This window comes from Haemaphysalis longicornis, unplaced genomic scaffold, assembly GCF_048455015.1.
Source record: "Haemaphysalis longicornis isolate Haplotype H1 unplaced genomic scaffold, Haemaphysalis longicornis Haplotype H1 scaffold_1, whole genome shotgun sequence".
Lineage (NCBI taxonomy): Eukaryota > Metazoa > Arthropoda > Arachnida > Ixodida > Ixodidae > Haemaphysalis > Haemaphysalis longicornis.
In genome coordinates, this window is record NW_027526203.1 from 158,133,278 (window position 1) to 158,156,569 (window position 23,292).

Sequence of the window (23,292 nt, forward strand, 5' to 3'; positions counted from 1 at the left end):
GAATATTTTTTCCCAGAACAAAAACAACCCAGGTTTAAATGCGGGCAAAAACAAACCAAACGCTTGCCACGGTATGGTGGCGCCATCTAGGTTACGGAACGTAAAGAAACGCGGGAACAAACCAACACCGCTGTACAGGGTGGAGACAACCTTTGAACGGTCCTGCGCCGCCGCAATTGGGCCAACGGGCTCAACGCGTTATTCTTTTCGTTTCCCACGAGACCTAGCAACGCGAAACAGACAATATGATTCAAACTTCTTCAGTAAACCGCGTTGCGGCGATAATTTTAGCGCGGTTTTGACACAATGACTTGCTTCAGCGGCGAGCGAGCAACCGAAAATGGCGGCGCCAGCGTATACGTGTCTCTACCCTGTACGGCGGATGCGTGAATGAAGGGACTCTAGGCTGCAGAGCGGTCGGTTCCTGTGATGTCATTTGGGACACGAAAACGCACGATTGAGCGGGAAAATCAAAATTTTAACCTAAATTGTTTAATTTCTCAGTGAATAAAGCACCGTTTGTATCCGGACAAGCGCTGGGGGCACTATAAAACACGAAATCTTTCGAATAAAACCAACTTGCATTTTCTCTTCATGGCTCCTTTAAACGTGCGATGCATGACAAAGCACGCGAAGCGCTTTTTGGCTTGCCGCGACCGTGTCGTGTATGAGGTGCCCCTCACATGTGGTCGCGTATATGTGGAACAGACCGGGTGTTGCCTGAACGATTGCGCCTAAGGGAGCGTGCGTGCTCCCTCAGAGTCGCCACCGGAAGCAATTTGGAAACGCACTGCAGGGCCTGTAACTGCTCCTCACATTTGGAACACACGGAGGTGCTCAAGAGGTTTCGCGATACACGCACACGCGCAATCTACCAGGTGTGGGAGATCGCCCAGCGTGGCGAAGATTGCGTGAGCACCCCTTCGGTAGCCTTGTACAAGAAGGAACTTGGGTACCTAAACATGCGATTGGAGTGAGGATGGCTCAGCAGATTCACTTGCACTTTGTACATTTGTTTCTGTTCCTTTTTTTCCCGCATGAGTGTGACGTCATTATATTTTTCCCTTTATATTTCCAGAAGCAATAAATATTGCTCAGCTGATAGTCAGCGCTGTGTCTGTGTCTTCTTTACTGGCTTCGTTTAAGCGCTGTTTCACTGTTTTATGATGAACCAACTAGCCCAAACCCGAACGTTAGTTAGCTTTTTTTTTCTGCTCGCTCACGTTTTGCAGACGACATTTCAAAGAGTGGGGCAAAATTCAATTCCCATGCAACTACCAGCTTCGTTTCGGTTTCGGAAACTTGGCTTGGCTACTGGCATCGCAGCAGCCCAACATGAAAAAAGAACTTGCAATGTGCGATTCAAAAACAGCATCAAGGAATAGGAAAGCCTGCACTTTATCATTGTTTTCTCTGGACGCCAGCTTTCAAATACCACTTTTCACCTCACATACACGTACTATATATAAGTATGTTGCTATGTGGCTGCCTGTCATGGTTGTCAGCATTCGTTTTGGCAGCACACGTTAGGCTGGTAGATATGACAGTCCCGCTTTCAAACATTCTGGGGAAAGATGTTTCAGTTTAGCGTGTTTTAAGTGATGCCCTGTCATTTGGAATAGAGGATTTAGTACTTCACAAAATCGGTTAGCTGTCCCTTTTAACGAACACTGCTAGACCACCTGGGTATGTGACACTTCGCGATCCCAAAAGCTGGCCATAGCAATGAACAAGTCTTGTCAAAGAAAAGGGGAAGAAAAAAACCCTCGATGCCATCACACAGGTGGAGTGCAAAAGTTGCTTACACTGGTCGCTCGAGACAGTGGCCCAACAGCTGGCTCACTCAACCGTGGTAAAGCATCCCCTCTCTCATGAGTCTTCTGAAGGCAACGTCACTTCGAGCTATAGCACTGCAGCCAGCACAGCAAGGTGGTAACGTCCGACTGCAAAGCCAGTTCAGTAATTAAGCAAGCTTTTCTGGCCAAGGCACTTTTCTTGCGCAACTGTACTGATTTGTTTGTTGGGTTTTAGACGCTATTCCAGAAAACGGAGTTACTGCTACACGTCCTCTTTTCTGAGATGGAAGTTTTGATCAAGAAGGTCCTTGGACGTTTTTTGCGCCGAGAAGTCTACCAAGAAAAGTCTAGGGAAGAACTCAAACTTGTTGACATGACCATCCAACTGGAAGGAGCATGTTGAAATCGGCGCAGACACTGAAGCTGCCCTCTCCGACTGGGCACCGCATGAAAAGAAACAGTTCCGAGTTGGAGCAAGGAGCTTCTACATAAAGGCTGCTGGATACCTGCTTTCCAGGCTTCCAATTGGAAACTATGTACTGAAGGACCTCAGCTGCTTGAACCCAAGCCCTCTCAAAGTAGAAGGTTCTGCTGCATCCATGGGGAACTTGGCTAAGGAGCTTCCGCAAGTAATTTCACCTCACCAGGTGTCGTCTTTGATGGATGAATTCAGCCTTGTAGCAACAGAAAACGTTGACTATAGCCCTTCTGATCGGCTGGATGAGTTCTGGCAAAGCATTTTTGAGCTAAAGCTAGGTGACGGTGCACTGAAGTACCCATTACTGGGAGCACTTGTGAAAGCGCTGTTAAGCGTCTCGCATGGAAACGCAGATGTAGAGAGAGGTTTCAGTGAAAATAGGCGTATGCTTCGGGACCGAGCTAGTCTCTCCATTTCAAGTGTGAACGGCCTTCGGTCTATAATGTCGTTCTCGGAAAGATTTGGCTGCAATGCAGCGGCAGTGCCCCTGAGTGGAGAGCTCATCAGAGCTGTGAAGGGCTCTTGGAAATGTCAGATTTAGCGACTTGAAGGCGAAGCAGTGGAAGAGCCACGCGAAAAGAAATCAAAGTCAGGTGATTCCTACAAGCAAGGCTGCCGAGGAAAAGGAATTGCAGGCTGAAATCGACTCAACCAAGAAGATGCTGAGTAATGCTGACCTCCTCATTTCAAGAGGCATGAGCAAGAAGTGCTTTGGTGATGTTCAGAGTGGTCAAAGTCTTTTGAAGGAGGGCCAGATGAAGCTATCGGAAGCTCTTTCAAAGCTTCATTGTTTGCAGAAAAGCAAGTAAACCTGTTCAGTGTCGTGCAGAAAGCAGTGAGGCTCCTTGTACAATTGTTCTCTCGAATTAGTTTTTTTGTGCTGAAAATAAATTTTTGAAACAAAAACATCTAAAAGCTTCTTTTGGTGCTTTTAGGGTCTGTATGGTTCTCTTTATTTTGCAATTTAATTGCACGTCGAGGAATCGCTTGACTCTGGGTAGCAGTCCTTGCATGACAATTTAAGTGGTCCAAAATAACCTGCTCCAAAAGCTGGAAAGGGTGCTCCAAATCCACATTTTTGCTGCTCCAAGCACTGCTCCAAGTAGCCAGTTGTCTGTTCCACCACTGCTACCGCGATTTAAACCGTGTGACTCGCGTCGACCTGTACCCGCTACCGAACATTTCTGAGACGCCGTCAGAGCTAGGCTCCGCCAAGTTTTCCACAGTCGTGGATATGGCTTCCGGCTATTGGCAGATAGAAATGCACGAGAATGACAGGGAAAAGACCGCTTTCAACACGCCGTCGGGGCATTACCAGTGGCGACGTATGCCAATGGGGTTAGTTAACAGTGCCGCCGTGTGGCAACCCACGGCCGACGTCATCTTGGCAGGACGGTTGGGCAAGGTCTATCATGTGTATCTCGATGACATTACGGTGTACAGCAGCTCATTTGAGGACCACCTGACCGACCTGCGGAACGTATTCCAGAGAATACAGGCGGCGGGCCTTAAACTCAAACCCTCCAAATGCCAGTTCCTTAGGCCTGAAGTCAAATACCTCGGACATATTGTATCGGCAGAAGGCGTGCGTCCCGACAGTGCGTGCGTGACTTGCCCGAGCCCAAGACAAAGACTGAGGTGCGGCAATTCCTGGGCCTTTTGTCCTACTATCGGCGACACATTCCCAACTTCGCAGTGCAGGCTCGTCCGTTGACGAGCCTGCAATTTTTTAAGCCTGCAATAAAAAGCCTGCGATAAAAAAAAAAATGTTGCCTGTTTGAACATTGCAAACCATGTGTTGTGAACCCAGCCCTGAGCGTTCCATGACTGCTTGCGTACGTCGTCGCGTGGCCTCAAGAAGCGCTCGTGTTTGTGGCGCAATGGCGCCCTGAAGCGGCGCCACTACACCGCGGCTTTCAAGCAGAAGGTAGTCTTGGAGGCCGAGAGAACTTCAAACCTCCAAGTACAGTACGACTTTGGAGTCAATTAGAAGAACGTGTGCCGACGGTAGAAGCAGCAGAACGAACTTTTCAACTGCGCCGCCAAGCGAATGGCCTTCATAGGACACAAGAAAGAGCTACACCACGAGGTGGAGAAGGAAGTCGCTGACTTTACTCAGCATCAAAGAGAGGGTGGAATGCCTGTGACTACGGAGATAATACAGGCGAAGGCTAGGAAGATCGCAGACATCCGAGGCGTCGCGCGGGCTCAGTTTAAAGCAGAGGCTGAATTAAGCGCAGCTTATTTAGTGACACTCGGCTGGGTCACTCTTTTTATGAAGGGGTTCCGGTTCAGCCTGCGAGTGAGCACTGAACATGCTGCGACAAGCACCGCAAGAAATAAAGCGCATTTTCTAATTTCGGTCCAGTGCCTTTTTTCATTCTACTTCCATTTGAGGTAAGTTTTTTTTATTTTGTGACCTTCTGAGTTTTGGGGGCCGGCCTAGATTCAAGTAAATATGGTAGTCTTTCATTATTTGAAGTCCGCGACTCAGAAGCTCGGATGTAACATGTAGATTCCCGATGCAGCTTCAGGGAAGAAAGAAATTATGGAGGTCCTTGAGGCTATTGAGAAATGGGACCGCAACCTGATTTCGACAGCTACCACCTCGAAGGGAGAAACTGTGGAAACTGTGCGTGCACTGCTTGCCAAGTTGTGTGAAAAGGAAGCAGAGGACGATGCCGACACAATCAAGTTTCTGATCAGGCAGCTCAACCTTTTGTCCGCAAAAAAGGTGCGAAGACCCTACCCACCATCGTGTTCGCTTGCCTACTTTTTACCAGTACATCCGCAGCTCTGCAGACACCATACTGCCACATCCTGTAACCATCCAGCTGATATGCTCGTCATACAAAATAAATCCTCAGCTTGAGCACCAGCCGTCTACCTTTCTGAGATACATGGCGAAGAGAATATTGGACCTGGACTATCACCAATGCCGTTGTTATGCTAATGGTGGACAAAATCCACAAAGGCGGAAACATCACTGGCATTGCACACAACCCACCACAGGCAGAAATAGCACTATCGTTTTTATGGTCCAGAGCCTCGCATTGAAATTCAAAGTAGCAGCCCACATAGCCCCTTTTCACTTCCGCAGACGGGAAGTTTTTACACGAGGTGCCAAAAGAAGTCATTTTTTGGTTTGGGGAAAATTGGCTACAAAGTTTTATGCATTGTAACCGACAACAACAAAATCAACAGGAAAGCTCGATCGACCTTCTCCACCTGGCTTGTCTTCAGAGACTAGCTTTGTTTATGAGCATCCTTGTGATCCTGCAAGGCCATGTGTCTTTTGTGATAGTGATATTTTGAAGTGCATCCGAAACAACTGGCTGAAGCGAAGAAATGACCAGTGGTGCTTTTGTTTTCCCGAGATGGATTCAGATCAGACAACCGAATGGCGCATGTTGACCACATCATTTCATATCATCAGAAATGTGTACAATGCTGAGGTTGGTCAGCTGCTGAGGCATGCTCACACGCCGACTCGGCAAGGGCTTTTTCCATCGGACATCAAAAAGCAAAATGTAAAACTTCCGCTGCAGATATTTCATAACTCCATCCCTTCTTCCCGCCCTGCGAGCCTTTGAATTGAAGCAGAACCTTCATTTTGTTGAGGGAACTCTGAATTTCATTGATATTGTATTGATGTGGCGGAGGATTGTAAATGTACAGACACCATGCAAGGGTAAAAGGCTGAGGCATCAGCTCCAAAACCCGGTGTCTTCTCTAGATGACCCACAAGAGGAAGAATCGAACTGTGCAGTACGACAGCGGGAAGTTGACCAAGGAAACTCACGCTGCTCTCCACCAAACAACTCATGGACTCGTGGAAATCGCTAGATACTGCCTCAACGAGTCCAACATGCTCTACGTCTTGTTTGAGAAGATTCAAACCGACAGCCTGGAAGACCGCTTTGGGAAATACAGGCAACTGGCGGGCTCGCAGTACTACGTGTCCATATGACAAATCTACGAGTGCGAAAACAAACTGCGTTTGCAAAGTACGCTGCCGACTGTCAATAAACCTTCCCAGCACGAGTCACAGAGACGGACAGTGGGAAGGACTTGACAGAGACGAGGGTGCGTCACGCACTGACGCAATGTAGTTGTCACGCAAGACACCTCGTCCAAAATGACGGACGTCATTCCGGCATTGGTGCACGTGGCAGGATACTCCGTTTGTGCCACTTTGAGAAGGCTGAAATGCGAGAAGTGCATGGACATTTTAACCATTGACAAGGAAGTCACTGTCTCTGTGAAGGATCCGAACTACAACCTTGTGAAGGAGCTTCACAGGGGAGGACTCGTACATCCCTCAATATTTGCTGTCAACGCCGTTGCACACAGCTACACAGTTGTTGAGGAATTGTCAAAATGAGACAACTTCTGAACGATTCCCAATCAGCATCGAGTGACGACAGGACTCACTGTGGATCTACTCACTGATGATGACCCATCTGATTTCGATGGCTGTGATGCTGGGCACACGAAGGAGATTGTCCTTAAGTACATTTTGCGGTCCAGTACGAACATTTTGCTGAAAAACTTCTGCTCCAGAATGAATGATGAGATTCGTGACGCGAGTGCAAAATCGAAGAAAAGGAAGCTTCAAACACTGAGTAACAAGTAGAATGGGTGTGGTTTTCTCCCCTGAATAAATCGTACTTGATAACCAGGTTGTTGATATCATCCGTTTGATTCCCTTGATCTCTGTGGCGGTAAAGCTAGAACATCAAACCTTTCGCAAGCCGGATGCTAAATGAGATTTTTCCCCAGATTGTTTAGTATTCGGTCTAACCTTACACGGTGAAAAATTGCAGCAACCACGAACGCAGGTGCGTTGTTTCTCCTAAAACGTGCACGAAACAGTGGTTTTCCACCGCATTCACCAGCACAACTGAGCCCCCACCCTCTGACATCACTGCGGCAGCCCTACGGCCTTGAAATCTAGGTGGTGTTGCCTGTGGTCTCAGGCGACCGTGTGCCTCCTCTGCTTGCAACGAAGCAGGCTTGATCGGGAACCTCAGCATTGCGCCCAATGATTCTGAATTTGAAGTGCTAAATCTTGCTTTTGTAACATTCACTGAATACGCTGATGCCGACGACTACGTCGCCGTCTGCAAAAAGATCTCTTCGGATCAATCCATCATGTTCTTAGCCCACCCGTTGTGTGAGACTGTCTACTAGGGCAGCATTTACCCGTACCCTGACCATGCGACACCCCAGTCATGCGACGCTTTAGCGCAGTCCCTTGAAAGTCATATTATCGGGGTTTCACTGTAATATGTTCATATATGACCACTACCAGATCTGCCTCTCTGCATTCTTGAAAAAGAAAACGAAACTGAAAGCATGATGGCTGACTGAATAGTGAGGGAAGCAGCCTGCCTCGCAGCCTGTAAAAGCTGTAGCCTGTGTTTTTAGATACGGTGAGTTCACGGAAAGCTTTGGTTTACGTTTATTTCATGCGCCCAACCACTCCAAAACTGTTCATTTCAGGAAACCATCCATAGATACTTCTCCAACGAGCCCTTGCGTTTCACGACTTTTGTGACGCCACAAACCGTAGTACCCAAAAGCGTACGAGGCGCCGTCCCCTGTCTTCACGTTTATGGCGTTTTTTCTTATTAAACAACTGCTCATCACGAGAATGGTGTATCTAGATTCTCGGCACCGTAATCTATTGATACAGGCCAACTTGTTTTTACCCTTCAGCGTCCCTTTAATGAACCAAACTTGCATTTTTTCTAAATGGCCACTTTAAACGAAAAAAAAAAAAAATGTTAACAAACTATTCCTATGCGGTGATTATAAGAGTTTTCAGTATATATAAACTAGGGAAACACGACCTGTTCAGCGTTTTTTTTTTTTTTTCCAGCTCATTTGGTGACATTTTGGGCATATAGCAGGTTCAAAAAGTGCTGTTTTGTTTTTGTGATCTTCCCCCCAGCCTGGTGACATAAGGTGCGGTGAACTGACTACGAGACCGAACCAGGTTCTCTTATCCCCACAAAGATCAGCACAGCCCACTTGCTGCCCCTGGCCTTTTCTCCACGCGGCCATCAAGAAATACTGGCTAACGAGCGTTGATGCTCTCCACACTGAAGCTGGATTTTATTAAAGTGCATTTAAAGGTGACAAAGTGCTAGCTGGCTGACCTGAAACATCAACCTTGCATTAAGGAGTGCTAATACGTATGCTAAAAATTGCTGAGAATGGCCGGAGAATTTCTAGAAACGGCGTAACTGACAAGTCACTAGCGCCACTGGAATGTCATACAAGTGGGTGACGAGAGGGCGACAGGACTAGAATGTGAGGCAAACAGAGGAATGAAGATGAAATCGGAAATGGTGCAGTAGTATTTTCAAGCATAGCCCAAGTGACTGACCAGGTGTAGTTGTAATAGCGAGTGAAGTGGACATTTGATGTGCTTACAGAAGTAAATCAAAACAGACGTGAGAGTGCAAAGTGTCACAATTAGCCAATCAGTGCGCTTTAAATGTGAAACTGCAGGACATCTGAAGAAAGCGAGGTCACTCACTTTGCTTTCGTTCATCAGTAAAGGTAGCAGACGGGAACCTATTTGACGGTTTCCCCGAGCATTACACAGAAAGGGTGCTACAAATTGCTTTCAGTGTACAGAATTTTCCATTCTTCAACTTTGCCGTATCCGTCATCTTTCTTATGTGTACATCATGTGCGATCTGATGTCTGCCAAATGAGGGTATCCTGTAGGCGGCCACAGCCGTCTTTTATCTCTTTTTTCATAAGCAAATCGATGCTTCAGCTCACTTGACCCGCAAGCGGCCAGTGGGCTAATTGACCACTGCAGAGCAGGATTGAAGATGTGTCTTTGTACATAAAGCCTGCCCACTTCAAATAAATGTCTGCAGAGAGAGCACTCTTTCAAAGAGTGCCCAAGTGAGCAAAGGCTGCTTGGTTAACTTACAGCATGCTCCAACTGAAAGCACACTCGAGCACATCAGCCTAATGCCCTCGCTGGGACATCCTACCGGACCATTTGGCTACCATACGGTATTTTGCACCTCATGCATACAGGCAGTAATGGGTGAGCCACAGTTATTGACAATCAATAAGGGGGTTGGAGCTTTGTCAAGCTGCAGTACTGCAGCTTTTCTCCAACCCCCTGATGTACTTGTACATGAAATAAACTGAATCTGAATCTGAATCTGAATGCTGAAATGGTGTCAGCGTGCCCAAAGTCACAAGTTAGAATATCCACTATTATCTGGCAAAGAACTTAAAATCCCTTACAAGTAATTTTAACATAGCCCCCCCCACCCCCCCCTCCCCACTGTTACCCTGATGATGAAAGATGTACTAAAAATCAAACTTTATGAGTTGAGTGATCCATGCGGTGAAGAGTGAAGAGTTTTGTTTGGGAAAATGACTAGCTTCGGTATCACATTTACATTGTCTTATCCTTCACGTGACAAATTGGCTGCTCAAGGCGGGGACATGGGGGGGGGGAATTGGTCAAGTTCTGGATGTGGCAGGGCTGGGGCTGGCCAACCCTCAACCATTGCGTCCAAGGTTGGGGACAATGCCGCAACCTCCACCAAACCGGTTACGCAGCGACATGAGAAGTGAGGTGATCAATGTCAGAAAATGATGTGATATATTTCCAAGTTGGCCATGGCAGCTTGATCCCCATATGTACCATACCCCACTTCTTCATTCACCCCAAAGGTAACTGAATCAAATTTCAGCACTGCTGCAGCAAGTGCTTGTGTACACTAAAAGTTGGTCCGATGCATTGTGTGTGAACACGGTAACAAACTATAGTGTTAGTTGCATTGTTTAACCCTTTGAAGGTCAAATTTTTTTGTCGAATGTGACCCCCAAGGGTCGATTTCTTTTTTTTTTTTTGTAGCTGATTTGAATTCTTCGGACGAATCCATTTTTAAGGAAAAATAATTTTTTTAGGGTGACCATAAAGTGACAAAAAATCGGTTGTCTTGTTAAATATACGTGGTTTCTTCATGAGTAATGCATAAGAAATTATACAAATTCTCCTACGACTTTTAAACAACCAATCAGTTTAGTGGGCGCAAGAAGCGGGAAGCACCCGGATGGCGCAAGAAAAAAATTTCCCGTATTTCCACAGTGTGGCAGCACATGCCAACTGAGAGAAATGATCGAAAAAGCCAGGCTTTTTAAAAAACATACAAGCGATGACGTACAGGGCCGTCCACTCTAGGTGCGAACACGGCGCAGCGTGGCCGTGCTCCACGGGGCGTCAGCGCACAAGCCGCGGCCGTGCATCAAAGCTCACCAGTGCAGGCGCACAGGGGCTCGGAGGCGGGGCTTCGTGTCGTCTGCTATACGCCTCGAGCTTCGCGATCGCTGCGCCGCCTGCCGCCGCTTCTCCGCGGCGTTGACGGGATGTGCGCTACATGGCTGATAGGGGCTCGTGCAGTGTTTTGGTTCTATTTCGCTTCTTTTCGCCTTTCTGCGCCCTCAAAAAAACTTGCTATGGTGACGTCTATAAGCAAAGAGTACGTTTAGGTCCCTTAAAGAGCAACTGCGTCTTCGTAGAGCACGCGATCGCCTGCAAAAGCTACCCGAGGAAGCGGTTCTGTGCGCATCGTCGCCGCTCTTCCGGGCGTCGGCGACGGTAGCAGCATATCACCCCTGTCACCTCCAAATGCGTGAGGCACAAATGAATTCTACTGTCGCCTCGTTTAGACCTGATACTGGCACATTGAGAGGTTGGCTTAATTTTGCGACGTGGACAACGAATGCAGCTTCGTTTCGGATATATGCGTCGCAGAAAAATGTTTCGGGGATGAGATTAGCCAATCCTGGACAATAACTGATGCCTTTTATAAGAATGTAAACCATGCGAAAATGTTAAGTATATTCCAAGCCTGTACGCCGTTAAATATGTGCCAAAACATGCCTTGTAGCAAGAACCAAGGTGATCTAATATGAAACCACGGAAAAATACATGCTGTGCAAGTGCGGAAGAAACATAATAGCTCTAACGGAAATGGAAAAAAAATACAGTGCAGCTTCTAACATGCTAAAGACGTTCGTCGAAACTTAAGCCAGGTAGGGCTCACCAGACCAACTATGCACTGCTATTTCGCGAGACATAGGTGGGGGGTAGAGGAGGCGGACGCTGTATACATATGCGGAGCGGAATCAAGCAATGAAAGTTTTAGTAATCACACACACAAATCACGCGTTTACTGTTGTTTTGTTTTTACTCTTCAACGAACAGCTGATCGTTCGGCGGTCGCATTTTTGGAAGTATACAGGGTAGGCAGTTCACAAGCGATAAAAGGTGTCGTTGGAAGAGTGTGGTATGTGATAAGGACCTCTGATTTCAGTTTCTCCTTTATTCTGCAGGCTCCCTGTGCCATGTGACGATATTTCGAAGAAGTGTTTAGTCGCGGACGCCGACTATAATCTATTCTAAGCCTGTCTGCTCGCTGCTCGCACAGGATACATGTAGCAGATGAATGTTTGCGGGCGCTCACCTCACGACAAGACAACTCTTTGTCGTGTGCTGATCCCCGAGTATAATTCTGCATTATCCATCGTACTTACGTTGAATATTAACAAATTAACACACACTGGCTAGTAAATGGTGGTGATCAATACCTGAGGTATATTAATGGCAAAAGTAACTGGCGTACTGTCAGGTATGAGTGTTCCGCTGGATATGTAAGCCCACAAAACTGATTTACATCGTATTGTATACCCGTAGTATGAATATCTGAAGAACCGGTCGTTACGGAGACACTGCTAGTAAATTCAGGGCAGTGTAACTACAATCAGGTCCATGCATACGCCGGTTCCGCGACGCTGGCCTGTGACACACACCTGGCGCTTTTACAGACCGAATATACCCCACTAAGATCGCGTCAGAAACATTTACACTCTCGTAAAAACACCCCGTTTGCGAACAGAGTGACTGCTCCACATAAACATGGATTTCCAACGCCCGCAAACGCTTGATCTCAGTCGTGAACATGCCGCAAAAGCAGCGGCGACAGTGAGGAGAGGGACGGAGACTCCCGCGCCTGCTTTCGAAACGGGCCGCTAGGGGGATTTCAGTGGCGCCCCTACAGGCCGCGCTCGAGGCGTATAGCACGGGAGCGTGCCGTGCTTGCTTTGCTGTGAAGCTCGCCTAACTCTTGGCATGCTTGTAGCGTCTCAGCGCGCCACAACGCATTGCGGGAAAGCGCACTTCGCTCCCTGCGGCGTGTTTGTAGTTTCTGCATTAGACAACTGAGCGCTTCCTTTTTTCCGTGCCACCATCCCAGTTCAATGCATGTATTGTTACAAACATTTCAGGACTGGTTTGGTTTGGTTTAATGTAGAGGAGAGCTGCGGATAATTTCGACCACCAGGATTCATTTAATGTGCACTGGCATTATGCAGCACACGAGGGTCCGTGTATTCCGCGTCCATGGAATTTCGGCAACATGTGGCTGGGTTTCGATCCTGCGACTTTGGTCTTGATATCTGTTGGCTTGTTTCAACAGCGGTGCTGTTGTTGCAGGCCATAAATGTGTGCGGTGTGCGGCGTCATCAGAAAACCTCGGGTCATGGTTACTCCCGCAGTTTACCGCTCATGTGAGCCCGCGCCTCACGATGAGCGCTCGGAGAAGTACTAAGAAAACAGTTCGCGTGCGTCCGCACCTCAACGGGGGGGAGAGGGGGACAATACAGCTTGTGCTACAGACACCCAGTTCGCGAAGGCGGTTGCCGCCGGTTTTAGCGCGTCCTGACGCATTCCACTTTGGGCGAAATGTGCAAACCTGCCGAGAAAACGTTCCGGGCCCGCCAGTCATGCATGAGGAAGAAGATGGATATGACGATGACTGCTACTACCGAAGTGAAAAGCGGCGACAGGCCATGTAAATAAACAATTTCAAAGCTAATGCAGTGCGTGGTGGTGTGTCTTTCAGTGCCTACATAGAAAGAAATCCTCCAGCTTCGCTATGGTTCAAGCCTTGTGTAACGTTGTGCAAGCTTTTTCAATTTTTTTACAAGATTATCGCCCATTGTCGAGATAGTTCAAGCAGCCGCCCAGCAAGCGGGCCTCACGCATCCAGCACGATCATCCTACTCTCCGGTAGAGTCTTGGGCTGGTCCCACTGTAGTCTGCTGCGTTATAGTTCATTAGTTGCGAAGCATATACCTGGGTAATTTTTGAGACACAGGGGCCCTACCTACCCTTTGTTGCCACCTGCTATGCACCCTTTTTTCTGTTCTGATCAGTACTTCCCCGCAATGGGCCTACGCGAGTAATGAAGCTCTGGTCACTAGTTCCATGCCCCACCATTGTGTAACAGCTTCTCCGTTCTTGCGGTCCATAACTTCTGCGTCCTTCTCTTTACCATCCCAAAACGCATGGCCTAGCCGAACGCCACGAACAGAAAAATAACCAGCATGCTTCAATATGTCTTCAATCCAATCGCAAGGATTGTGACAGCTTACTGTAGTTCATCCCCCTTCCATTCCGGCACTGCACGACACGAAATGACTGCTTTAAATCAATCCTTCTTTATGCTCAACCTACGCTCAACCTTAGCCACTATGCTTCAAATTTCTGGTGTCCCCCCTCCCCCCCACTCACCCACCCAGAAGAAGCCTGTCGCCTCACCTGCCTTCGCATTCTTGCTTCCCTAGATCGTTCTAAAGCGCGCTATGGCGGCTTGTGCTATCATGGGCATGGCAGTGTCTTATCTGCTGGCAGGTTGAAAATGATTTCTAAGCTAACTGTTGGCTTTGTCAAAGGGAAATATTGTCCCATTCTATGTGAACGCTGAAGCCACCCGACGTTTTACTCGCAGTATTTTTATTGCCTATCGTCATGCTATGAGCATTTCAGTTAAGGATTGCGCTTTTTTATTTCTTTTTGTTTCCCACACTCGTTCAGTAATAAAACGGCTGCAACCTAGCAGAGCTACACCACTTTTCCACGAACGTTTGGGAGGACAGCGATGTCGCGTGTTCCAGATGACCAAAGAAGGAAAATTGTGGATCTCAGCTTGCAAGCCTACACTCAGAGGCCGATATCCGAAATGACGAATCGGCCGCTTTCAACAGTAAACTGGATAGTCCAAGCCTACCGAAAACAGCGGCCAATTAAGGATGCTCCTCGTGCAGCACGATAACTCTCCAATACACAAGTCAAAGAAAGTTGCTGCTTTGCTGGAGAGTCGCGAAGTGGCAGTCCTCGAATGGCCTCCACAGTCGCCTGACCTCAATGTAATTGAAAAGGCCTGGGGCAACATGCATACTGCTCTGGCCCACCGACAGCTCCGTGCCCTCACAGCGGACGCGCTGTGGGCTATTGTCCAGGAGGAATGGGAGCGGCTGAGATCTAACAGCAACTACTTCCGGTCCCTGCCGAACAGAATACAGGCCGTTCTGAATGCTGGGGGGGGGGGGGAGAACCGACCCGCTACTGAGCATCGGGTACTTCCGGAAGCTCGCCCCAAACGCGATAGACATCGCACCAGTAAAGCCTCAGCAATAAAAGTTTTATAGCTAGTTGGCAGCTGTTCTTGTGGTTCTTTACGATTGTTTCCTGTGCTTTGCGCTAAATTCCGCCTGACACGAGATAGATGTGTGCTGGCGGAAAAACCTCAGCGGAGACCATGAGATTTAGCGACCCATTATAAGGTGTTTCAGCACAACGATTATAACTTCGTCGTACAGCCTGCTTAATAATGCGCGCAATGCCTTAAATATACACAAGCACGCGCATTTGCATATTTACGACAATTGTCGATTTTGATGAGTTCGTTGGGCACATTCAAAGTGACCTCGAGCCACCCACGAGCGCCTCCGAGCTGCACTGAGCATGTAAACACTCTGACAAAAAAAAGTTACCCAGACGCCATATCCAGGTAAATATGGCCATCTGCTTTGGAGGGCACATGAAGAAAGTAAAGCTTTGCTCTGTGACCCACTTCAGTTCCAGAATGTAGTCAAAACCCGAGAATGCCCCGCCGCCGCGGCTCACTGGTTATGGTGCTTGGCTGTACTGAGTCGGGAGATCCATGTTCAATCCCGGTAGCAGGAGCAGCGTTTCGTCACAGGCGAAATGCAAGAACGCGCGTTTGCTGAGCTATATCACTGCAGAGCTTCGGGTGGTTATCTGGAGTGCTACTCTACAGCGTCTCATAGCCAGAGTCGTTTTGCGGCATTAAACCCCATAATCCCAACCAAACCAGTCCTGAAATGTTTGTTGCAATACATGCATTGAACTGGGATGGTGGCACGGAAAAAAGGAAGCGCTCAGTTGTCTTACGCAGAAACTAAAAACGCGCCGCAGTGAGCGAAGTGCGCTTTCCCGCAACGCGTCGCGGCGCGCTGAGACGCCACAAGGATGCCGAGAGTTAGGCGAGCTTCACAGCGAAGCAAGCACGGCGCGCTCCCGCGCTATAGCAGACGACACGAAGCCCCACCTCCGAGCCCCTGTGTGCCTGCGCTGCTGAGCTTCGATGCGCGGCTGCGGCTTGTGTGCAGGCGCTCCGTGGAACATGGCCACGCTGCGCCGTGTTCGCACCTAGAGTGGACGGCCCTGTACATGTATGTCATTGACCATTGTTTGCTGGGAACCAACACCCTTTGTCAAAATTTTCTAGGCCAACCCTAAGCCTTCTGGACCACAAATAATTCAAAGAATAAGCTGTACCTTTAAATGAGACAAAATTATTTTATGACAGTAAGAAAGAAAGATGTTTTCTCTAGCTTTTCGGCATAAAACATTTCAGCCTCGCTCTAAACGTAAGCTTGTACATTGAATTTTTTGCGGCCTGCGCACTTTCGGCTTTGCCTAGAAAATTTTGACAAAGACTGTACATGTACGTAATTGACCCTGAAAGGGTTAAAGGGGCCATGCAGACCAAATACAAATTTGTTTTATTCAAAATATTTTGTGCTTTATAGTGCTCCCAGCACTTTTCCAGCAGCAGGTGATGCTTTATTCACTGAGAAATTAAGTTAAAATTTTGATTCTCCCGCCAAACTGTTTCTTGACGTCTGCTGCGATATCACATGTACGAATCTTCAAGCAAACTTGAAGTGCGCTTTTCAGTCTGCAGCGGACTGCGGAGCTTTGTTTACCGTCAGTCCTCCTAGATGGCGCCACCATACTGCTCCGCCCCACTATTCACCTTTGCATTGTTTTTGACTGTATTTGCATCTGGCTTGTCTTTGTTACGGTAGGTAGTACAGTTGAACCCCTTTATAAGAGACACGTACCGGGGAGCAGTTTCTGTCTCTTATACGAGATGTCTCTTATAAGCAGGGTACCAAGTTTTCACCTACTATTCAGACCCTAGTTAAGGGGGGACACTGGTCTTAAAACAACTTCTTTTATTTTCAAATAAACTCTGTGAAACTTGTCAGTCTTGCTGCTTTTTTCCCACTGATTTCAAATATGCCAGTATTTTTTCAGTTGGTCAATTAGTTACCAAGATAATTAGACATAATTAGCCATTTTGCCCCAACAATTAACAAAACAGTGTTGCTCACAAAACTGTAATCTTTATATTTTCCATTACTATGAACCCTGCTGAATGCAATCTTGGAAACAGTTTTTTGATGCACCGCTTGGAACTAATTTTACAGCTCATTAAACTTCGGTAGCACCAGTGGCAAGGAACCATTTTCAGTGCCCATTTCAAACACCGAAGTTTAATGAGCTGTAAAATTAGTTCCAAGCGATGCATCAAAAAACTGTTTCCAAGATTGCATTCAGCAGGGTTCATAGTAATGGAAAATATAAAGATTACAGTTTTGTGAGCAACACTGTTTTGTTAATTGTGGGGGCAAAAATGGCTAATTATCTCTAATTATCTTGGGAACTAATTGACCAACTGAAAAAATACTGGCATATTTGAAATCAGTGGGAAAAAAGCAGCAAGACTGACAAGTTTCACAGAGTTCACTTGAAAATTAAAAGAAATTGTTTTAAGACCAGTGTCCCCCCTTAAATGTGGGCACCGTATGACTAAAATAAGCTCAAAAGAACGCTACAGCATGTTGCAAAAGATTCATTCTAATTAATGTTTGGCCCCAGAATTTATGAAACGTTGTTTGCTTCATGACTGTATTTACACTGTTTTTTACAACCAATTCTACAAGCTTTTTTTCCTTTCCTTGTTTGTGGAAGATGAATCGTAGATGTTGAGTTCACAAGCCTGATGAATAGCCAGAGCGCACAGCTTCTTCTGCTGTGTGCTCAGGCTATTCATTACGCTTGCAGGACTCAACATCTGCGATGCTTCTTGATTGGGAGCTACGCGAGTGGGAGAGCCCGCATGTGCGATCGCGCTCCATCCAAAGATGGCAGTAAGCTTCAACCACTTCTGTCAGTTGCATTTCCATTGGCAGGGCTTCTCATTGTCATTTCATAGCTGACTGAACCACTTTGTGTTTGCTGAAGTTATAATAAATAGCGACTGCAGGTGTCTGTCGTCCACCTGTGTTTCCACAATGGAAGCAACTGCAATTAGTGACTGGTGGCACCGCATCTGAAGTTAAAATGTCTGTTACAAGCGAGATTGTTGATTGAAGTTCAAGGATGACTTGTCTCTTATAACCAATCTTCTACATCCAATGTCTGTTATAAAAGAGGTTGATTTAATGGGAAAGATAGGGCAGCCAACCATGTGGGTGAATAGTGTCTCTTATACCCATTTGTCTCTTACATCAGTGTCTCTTATAACGAGGTTCAACTGTAATCGTTTCGTGAAACGTGGCGTATGTTCAACAAATAGGGTCACGTACGATGATGCCGCTCACGCCAATAGGCCAGTGTCATCTGAGACAATCTCAAAGCGCCGCACTGCTGTGCAGCTATAACAAGCATAGTGCATGCAGGACCAACAGCAGTATGCACTGGTACTTCTATGTTTATGTGTACTTTCGTAACTTCCATTGTTTCACCCCACCATTCTTACTGCTATAAAATGTATATATATGCATTACACTCGAGCAAAAATAGCTCGTTCTGCAAGCGTATAAGCCCTGCCAACTTGCGTTTGCTTTTGCCAGCCTCAGCCAATCGCTTGGCTGCGCATATGACATCGTATATTATAGCGCGGGAAATGAGCTAGTAAGTCGCATGGCCATTCACTTTTTTCCTAATTATGTAGCTTATTTGAGCGAAGTTTACGTTAAAAGTGGAGTCAGTACGATTCTAACGAGGCAATCTTTCAAATGAACCAAACTTTTGTTTTGTCTGCATGGCCCCTATAAGTATCCACAGCTAATTCGCAGCATTTGCTCTGGGACGTCACCGCTACTGCCTAGCAAATTTCAAATTGTACTTTCAAGTATAACAAGAGAGAGTGTTTGGGCTGAGACAAAGCCACAGTGAAACCTGTCGGGCCACTGAAAATTTCCTTTTCATTTCGGATTATCTGTAACTTTGGTTTAGCATTTAAGTTTAGCAGACAGTACAAAACCACCGAACATATACAGTTGAACCCCTTTATGAGACATGTACCAGGGAGCAGTTTCTGTCTGTTATAAGCAGAGTACATACCATGTTTTCACTTACTGAACGTCCCCCAGTTAAATGTAGGTGCCCTAAGACTAAAATAAGCACAAAAATTGCTACTGCGTGTTAAAAAACATTTATCTAATTCATGTTTTGCCCCCAGAATTTATAAGTGTGACTCTTTGTTTGCTTCATGACTGTATTTACACTGTTTTTCACAGCAGCTTTTTCAAGGTTTCTCTTTTTACACTGTCTGCAGGCGAAGCATCGTAGACGTTGAGTCTGCAAGCCTGATGAGCGCACAGCTTCTTCCGATGTGTGCTTTGGCTTTTCATCATGCTTGCAGGACTCAACATCTACGATGCTTCTTGCTCGGGAGCTACGCGAGCAGGAGAGCCCATTGCGTGCTCCAGGTAGTCTTGGCTCGCGCAGAACCCCACATGTGCGGTCACAATTGTACGCTTGGCGGTAGGCTTTAACCACTTTAACCGGTAGGCTTTAACCAATGCAAATTTACCCAAAGTTGCATTTCTATTGCCGGGGCTTCTCATCGTCGTTTCATAGCTTAATAAACCACTCTGCGTTTGCTCAAGTTATAATAAATAGCGAATGCACGCATCTGTCGTCCTCCTCTATTTCCACAATGGACGCAACTGCAGTAAAGTGACTGGTGGCACCTCATAAAGTTAAAATATCTGTTACAAGGAAGATTGTTGACCAAGATTCAAGGACAACTTGTCCTTTATCACCAACTACCTTCTACATCCCATGTCTGTTATAAAAGAGGTCAATTTAATGGGAAAGATAGGGCAGCCAACCATGTGGGTGAATAGTGTCTCTTATACCCATTTATCTCTTACATCATGTCTCTTATAACGAGGTTCAGCTGTAGCACACTCTCTGTGTGGTAACACATTATACCATACAGATTGATGGTTTCACACCAAATTGTGTCCATCTGCTGATCTGAAGACACAACAGTTTGTGTCTCAACGATACCATGCGTGCCAACAGTTATCTGCACAAGTGTCTCATCTCGTTTGATTAAAATGAAACGGATGCATACTAACTCATCTATCATGAATAATCTTGTTCGTACCAGCACTAAGTGCAACCTATTCCTTAAAGCTCTAACCAGAAGCCTGCTAAAGACAACAAATTTAATAAACTCTAAGAGAATTATCCTCATGCCGTGACCAGTGCCCAAGGCTCCCCAGATGTGTAAAATGTTTTTTCAACGCGATAGCATTATTAGGCTCATTTTTCCATTTTCCCGTAGCTGCTAGCCGTCCGCTATCAGCCGTGCTCATCAGGCGTCCGCGAAAATATGTCAGCACTACCAACCAGAAGCTACGATTGAGGCAGGCAGATGTGAAAGCTCGTCTGCATCTGGAATACGCGCAGCACCAACTGATATGCGGAAAGAAGGACAACGATAATACGTCCGAGACGAAATAAAATATCCGTGCACTCCGCAAATGTCGCGCCTACGCAGAGAAGTTTGTTTTCCGCTCGGTCGGTGGTAGAATGCTCGGCGACCGACGTCAGCCGTTCCTGCAACTGACGCCACCACATCAAAGCGGCTCTCCCATCACAACTAATGCCAGCACCAACTTTGTGTCACCAGTTAAAAAAGAGGGGCAGGGTATTATCGCCAGTGTCTCACAAAACCCAGGAAGGTCTGGATTTTGAAAGCAGAAACGAACTAAAATGTCTCCTAGCAGGAAAAAGAAACCAATATATAGCGCTCAATCACAGTAATTAATTTACTTTTCGAATTTTTTGAGGTTCAGTCATCTCCGCAATGTGTGTGGGGCAAATGAGTGATGGCACCACGCGGTTAAAATAAAAAAAAAAAACACCCAAAAATATTTGAGGACGCCATCGCAGAGAAAAGTACCGCAAGAATACTTGGCATGGCCCTACTGAAAAGCAGAAAAACTGTTCTCACAATCGCCAAAATACAGAAAATCTTTAACTAATTTAATTAGGCCACATTGTAAAACGCCTAACCACGGGAACAGCAAGAGTGACACAAGGAATGATGAGACTCATGCAGGCACTGATTACGAGCCCGATATCGTATGGGCTGCCGCACCACAAACTTTTCCCGCACTGAAGAAAACCAAATAACTCATCAGCACAGAAATATACGGCAGCCCTCAACCTCCCAATTTTCATAGTCGCCGAAAAAATCCTCAAATTTGGTTTTTATAACACTTTTGAAGACAGCAGGGAAGCCACTCTCCTAGGGAAAGGAAGCAGCTGTTCAAAAAAATCGGGACGGGCTATCGGAGAAGATTCTGGGTGCCATGATTGACATGCCACTAATGGGGTGACCCCTCACAAAAGCCTCCCCAACCGAAATCATTGGATCCAAACCTACACAAGGTCAGGCAAGGAGCCAGGACAAAATTGAGGACAAACACAGTACACACCGATGCCGGAATGTGCAAAAGTACTGAGGCAACAATCGTCGCAGTGGATTACCTTGCAATCTTCAGGACTCCATGACCCTCCCCCATACACAGGAATGGAAGAAGTGGAAATTGGCGCCATCCTCTTGGCAATCCATTTAGCGAAACTACCAAATAGAAACGCAAAAATCATAGACTCTCCTTACAGCATTTCAAACATCATTACAGGAGGAATACCTAAACGCTCCGGAAAGATTCTTCCATTCACAATGAAGGAAGTTCACATTACGCAGACACCCGGACGCGAGGGTCTGGTAGAGAACGAAGCTGCTGACCAAGAAGCCCACCAACCCACATACCCTTCTTCTTGCGACCAAGACTGCCATACTCCCGTCCCCGAAAAATATGGAGAACGTCTCCTCTTTCTATGCCTAAGAACATGATCCTTCGCGTGCCACAAGGGGTTCTCAAGACTGAAAAATCACAAACTCTGCGCAGAAAAGAAAAAAAAAAAAACCTATATATCCCGAAATCTAGATGGGCGAAGACGTTTGGTAGGAAACATCCGACAGTAGCTGAGAACTGCTAAATGCGGAAGACATGCACCCTCTTCCACACAACCTAGCCATGTCCAAGGGTACTACGCTCAGGGGAGAGCAACTAAAACATTACATTTTCCACTTCTGGGAAGAAATGGGAGGCAGCTTTGAGTAGCTTATCACCTCAAGATCAGTGTGAGCTGATTGAGATGACAGAGAACGAGCGACTGCGTCCGGAGCTCTGGACTTCCGACCCTACTCAGCCCAAACTTGAGCGTGTGCAGCCACACCCAAACTTGTGAGCAGTGGGAGAGAAGGCTGTCGACCTCCGGCCTTGAAGACCACCTTCGGCTGGTGAAGAGAGCCGTTGCAGTGGTAAAATCTCAAGGAGTGTTGGACTAAGGACCCCACCCGTCTGTGTTGATTATAATGAATGTTTACACACTCTCTCTCTCTCTCTCTCTCTCTCTCTCTGAACTTCAGCCCCCCCCCCCCCCCCAAACTCCCACTATTTTTCACTGAACAAGGTATTCGCCTTTTCTCTCTCTCTCTCCAAGCAAAAACGAAAATGTTTATATTTGCCAAGACATGCGGGAATAAGCACTTTGAACCACTGAAAGCGTCGCCTTCTCGCTGAAACTGACTAACATGAAGCGGCAGGAACCTTTCACGTCCACATCTTAAGCCACACAAGCGTACAGATAGCATCTGTCTTTACTGTGCCACGGCAATTTAAAACTGGTGAGGCTAGTCTTGCTCTCTTGGCTGACCTTCGGTGCTTGGGAAGCAGAAATTGTAAACACGGCAACTCCGTTCCAAAACGCTCCTTCAGCGCCGAAGTAAAGCTATCTCGTCGTACATCTTCAGATGAAACTTAACAAGGTATAGGTTTGGGCAAGTTGGTATATCATACTTGAACATTCAATGCACAAACTACACAAAGACGAAGAAAGAAGACGAGACAATGCGCGAACTTGCAACTAAGTTTATTAGGAATAAACACGTTTTTACATACACCAAATCATCACGTCACCTTACACTATCTTCCACCCGACACTATTAGGGAACGTGTTCAGAACGTTCAGTAATTACAAACTATCCCCTTGTCTTAAAAAGAACACTCCTTTCTCGATGAGCGTGAGGGAGGGCATACTCACGCAATCATCACCAGAACGTGTGATCTCATGTGCCTCAATAACCTCCCAACGGCACAACTGGTCATTTGGCCGCCCACTGTCATGACCATGGTTGTACGACTTTGTTTGATAAGGGCAGCATTATCGCCAAACACAGGAGTCAACGGACTCGGGAGATTATTGAGGCACATGAGATCACACGTGCCGGTGATAATTGTGTGAATATGCCATCCCTCACGGTCATCGAGAAAGAAGTGTACTTTTTAAGACAAGGAGATGCTTTGTAATGACTGAATGGTCTGAACACGTTGCCCAGCAGTGTTGTGTGGAAGATAGTGTAAGGTGACGTGATGATTTGGTGTATGTAAAAACGCGTTTCTTCCTAATAAAGCTAGTTGCAAGCTTGCGCATTGTCTCGTCTT

The 23,292-nt window shown here is 46.7% G+C and overlaps 1 pseudogene; it reads left to right on the forward strand.

Moving 5' to 3' along the window:
- Window positions 1–5,171: 5,171 nt before the first annotated feature.
- Window positions 5,172–6,910, forward strand: LOC144155390 (uncharacterized; annotated as a pseudogene).
- The last annotated feature ends 16,382 nt before the right edge of the window (window positions 6,911–23,292 follow it).